The sequence below is a fragment of the Sapajus apella genome, unplaced genomic scaffold (genome assembly GCF_009761245.1).
Source record: "Sapajus apella isolate SASKATOON/1434 unplaced genomic scaffold, GSC_monkey_1.0 scaffold16, whole genome shotgun sequence".
Classification (NCBI taxonomy): domain Eukaryota; kingdom Metazoa; phylum Chordata; class Mammalia; order Primates; family Cebidae; genus Sapajus; species Sapajus apella.
Window position 1 is genome coordinate 29409599 of NW_022436956.1, and position 4465 is coordinate 29414063.

The window sequence follows — 4465 nt, forward strand, 5'->3', positions numbered from 1 at the left end:
GGAAGCTCTCAGAATCCTGTCTTTTTGTGTTATTGTAGAGGCTTTATTACATGGTCATGACTGATTATATCATTGGTCATTGGTGATTAAACTGTAGCTCCTCTATCTTCCTCAGAGGTTAAGGAGTCTGAAGGGAAATTCTAACCTTCTAATCACTTGGTTGGTTCCCTTGGCAATGAATAGCCCCCAACCTGTGTTTATCTAGGGCTTTCCAAAACTCATGTCACTTGCATAAACTGAGGTAAACTTCTTATGAATAACAAAAGACACTTCTCTTACATTTATCACCCCCATAATTTAGGAAATTCCAAGGAGTTTAGGAGCTTTGGCCAGGAAGGAGTAAAATAATCAAATATATATTGCTTATTATAAATCACAGTATCACAAGATACTGTGATACTTTAGTTGATTTCGGAAATTGTCGTTATCACATCTGTATAGAATAATACCTAAAGTACAAAGGAGACTTGTCTCTTTAACTCTATTTTAGGAGCGTGGGATTCTTCTTAGCACTCTCCTGTTAGATTTGTCCCAATGTTTCATTGGTCAGAATTCCATACTCAACCCTAAAAATTACTGCTGTAGGAGACTAAAAATATGCCACCCAAAGTAGGGCTATGAGAAACCCAAATATGCCACCCCGAAATATGTTACTTTGGCATAAAGATCATTTGGAGCTAATTATTTTGAGAAACTGCAGATACAGGATAAACTCTAAGAGAGTAGAAGTTACCCCCTTGTAAGGAAAATATACATACATTAAAAAATATTTGTAAGGGTGTCTCAGATCTCTGTACCAGGAGGAAAAGGATGGCTGTAAACCACTAGAGACTTCTATCAATGAAGCAGGCACCAAACCTTGCTTAACAAACCTTGCTGTTGTTTACTTCTCCTGATCACTTTCCCACTAGTGTGCTTCCTCACACCCTTCTTTCTGTTTCAGTTGGAGATTGCATTTCAGCCTGAACTATTTCTTTGAGATTTACTAATTTCTCTGAGTATCTCTGGTGTATATAGGAGGCATACATCTCATAAAGCTTCTGTTTGTTTTTCTCTTGTTACTTTATGCATTGCTACAGGGGTCAGTCCTACCTAGGAACTGTGAAAGGCAGAGGCAAAATTAGTTTTTCCTCTACTATACTGCAAAGTAGAGTGGAATCTCTGTAACTGTCCTAGGCTTATCATGATCTATTGTCTGTTATTCTCAATGGAATCCTTTCCTCCTTAATCATGTGGAAGAAAAAGCAAATAACAGTAAAATCTAGACACTTTTAAAAGAAGGGAAAACATGGATTTGTGGTAGGCCTCTAACAGGGTAAACTTTAGAAGTTCTCTGAAGATTTCGCTTAAAAGGAAGAATTTTATTTTGGGAATAAGTCTTATCTAATTTTGTGCCAAGAAAATGAGGTTTATTTTTATGTATATTATGTGCTGTAAGATTTTATATGATAAAACTAAGAAACAAGAAAAATAATCAAAATTCCCTTAACCCTCTCCCTCACACACCGACCTCAGCACGGTCACTGGCAGTAGAAGATGGTGAAAGAAACCACTTACTATGATGTTTTGGGAGTCAAACCCAATGCTACTCAGGAAGAATTGAAAAAAGCTTATAGGAAACTGGCCTTGAAGTACCATCCTGATAAGAATCCAAATGAAGGAGAGAAGTTTAAACAGATTTCTCAAGCTTACGAAGTTCTCTCTGATGCAAAGAAAGGGGGGTTATATGACAAAGGAGGAGAACAGGCAATTAAAGAGGGTGGAGCAGGTGGCGGTTTTGGCTCCCCCATGGACATCTTTGATATGTTTTTTGGAGGAGGAATGATGCAGACAGAAAGGAGAGGTAAAAATGTTGTACAACAGCTCTCAGTAACCCTAGAAGACTTATATAATGGTGCAACAAGAAAACTGGCTCTGCAAAAGAATGTGATTTGTGACAAATGTGAAGGTAGAGGAGGTAAGAAAGGAGCAGTAGAGTGCTGTCCCAATTGCTAAGATACTGGAATGCAAATAAGAATTAATCAGATAGGACGTAGAATGGTTCAGCAAATTCAGTCTGTGTCCATGGAGTGCCAGGGCCATGGGGAGCGGATCAGTCCTAAAGATAGATGTAAAAGCTGTAATGGAAGGAAGATCGTTTGAGAGAAGAAGATTCTAGAAGTTCATATTGAGAAAGGCATGAAAGATGGCCAGAAGATAACATTCCATGGTGAAGGAGACCAAGAACCAGGACTGAAGCCAGGTCCTTCTGTGTTGGATCAGAAGGACCATGCTATTTTTACTTGATGAGGAGAAGACCTTTTCATGTGTATGGACATACAGCTGGTTGAAGCACTGTGTGGCTTCCAAAAGCCGACATCTACTCTTGACAACTGAATCATAGTCATCGCCTCTCATCCAGGTCAGATCGTCAAGCATGGAGATATCAAGTGTGTACTAAATGAAAGCATGCCAATTTATCATAGACCATATGAAAAGGGTCACCTAATCATCGAATTTAGGGTAAACTTTCCTTAGAATGGCTTTCTCTCTCCTGATAAACTGTCTTTGCTAGAAAAACTCCTACCGGAGAGGAAGGAAGTGGAAGAGACTGATGAGACGGATCAAGTAGAACTGGTGGACTTTGATCCAAATCAGGAAAGACGGCGCCATTGCAATGGAGAAGCTTATGAGGATGATGAACATCACCCCAGAGGTGGTGTTCAGTGTCAGACCTCTTAATGGGCCAGTGAATAACACTCACTGCTGACATTTTATATGCAGTAGTGAATGAGTAAGGACTGTAATCATAATATGCTCACCACTTGCTCTTGTTTTTGTTTTAAACAACTATAGTAGTGTTTTAAAAAGTCAAATGAAGAATAAAGACAAATATAAAAGCTCTGACTTTTCCCTGTGTGTATGATGACTTCAGTGTGCAAAATGAAGTTTAATACCTGTAAAAACTACTTTGCAAAGAAGTTCCCCTTGCATTTCTAGGCCAAAGCTTGTAATTCACTTCAGCTATGTACGTGGACAAGCTTAGACTAAAATGCTAGGTATATGTATTGGCTTCAGTGTATGACCCTTCATTGTTAAGCTATGAAAGTAAAACTCTATTTAACTAGCAACAAGAAAAAAAATTGTAGAGAAGTGTTGGTCTGTATAGTTCTTGTATTAAGTGAGATTAATTGTAATGCCTCTGCATTTATTCTATTGCCTCAACTGTTACTTGAAGATGGCGTAATATATAATTTACCCTGTGGTGTAAGTGATAAAAATGATACCTTTCTGTAGGAGGGGTTTATCATAATATGCTGCTTCTTGAAGTCTTGCACTTTGAAAATTGTTTCCTTCTGCTGTGCCATCCATATCTATCTATCTATCTATCTATCTATCTATCTATCTATCTATCCATCCATCCATATATATCTTGACCAATCCTAGTTATTTGCTCCCCTCCTTGTCTGTGGACCATGATAAGCCTGAGTAGTGACTTCAGAGCTGGGTAACATAGAAATTAAAGTGAGAAGGCCTTTACGTGGAGAAGTAATTTGCACACGTAATATAGGAAGGTGTTCTTTAGGTATGTTACAGGATTATTTTAAACCATGTGATTTATACTCCAAAGTAACTAATGTTGGTAGTATAGCAAATTATGATGAATAGCTTTAATTGTATGTTTAAAAGTCTCATAGGTTCACATGCTTAAATCTGGGTATAAGAATTTAAGCAATTCTTGAAATGTATTGTCTCCTTAATATACTAATTTCAAAGCAAAAAAAAAAAAAAAAAAAGGAAACTCAGAACCATGTTAGAGTATCATATGGAATTCTGGGGTATTCTCTGAAAGACTGAATTTTGTACCCATGAATCATAATGACATCTGCTGACAGTTGTAAGAATGTTGCTGAAGGTCTGAGGGATTCCAGTTTATTACTGACTAACGGGTTTTTCAAGTTTGATTTTCAATAGTATTGTAGGGAAGTTTAAATTTTTCTGCTGAAGATTTGATAAGTTGGGTTATAACACAAACTGATAGTAGACGGATTAAAAGGAACATAAGGTAAATAAATTTGTTAACATGCACATGTATGCCTGGGAGTCATACAAAATATAAAACTCAACAAAAGGGGGGCAGATTGTTGACACTTTCACACTATCTTAGTTATAGTAATGAATAGGGGTTGGAGCATATCAAAACAGTTTATGGGAACAAGACAGTCAGAAATAAAAATCAAAACCTAAGCCTCTCCAGCCAACTGAACTGACCCCTTACTTGTTCAAGGGGATCCCAGAAAAACTTTAAAAAGTGAGTCCCTAGCCATGATGGGATGAGAGGTTTGACATGCCTCAATATGCCCCTTATTAATTTTTAATCAGATTTATTTCTTAAAGAGTAAGCAGAAGAAACCAGCTCTGGAAACAAGTAACAGGTGACTTATTCCTTTATTGCCTTGAGCTGATCATCTCAGGCCATGACTGG

At 37.5% G+C, this 4465-nt stretch overlaps 1 pseudogene; it reads left to right on the forward strand.

The window, feature by feature from the left end:
• The first annotated feature begins 1503 nt into the window (after positions 1–1503).
• LOC116556377 lies at positions 1504–3132 on the forward strand (annotated as a pseudogene).
• The last annotated feature ends 1333 nt before the right edge of the window (positions 3133–4465 follow it).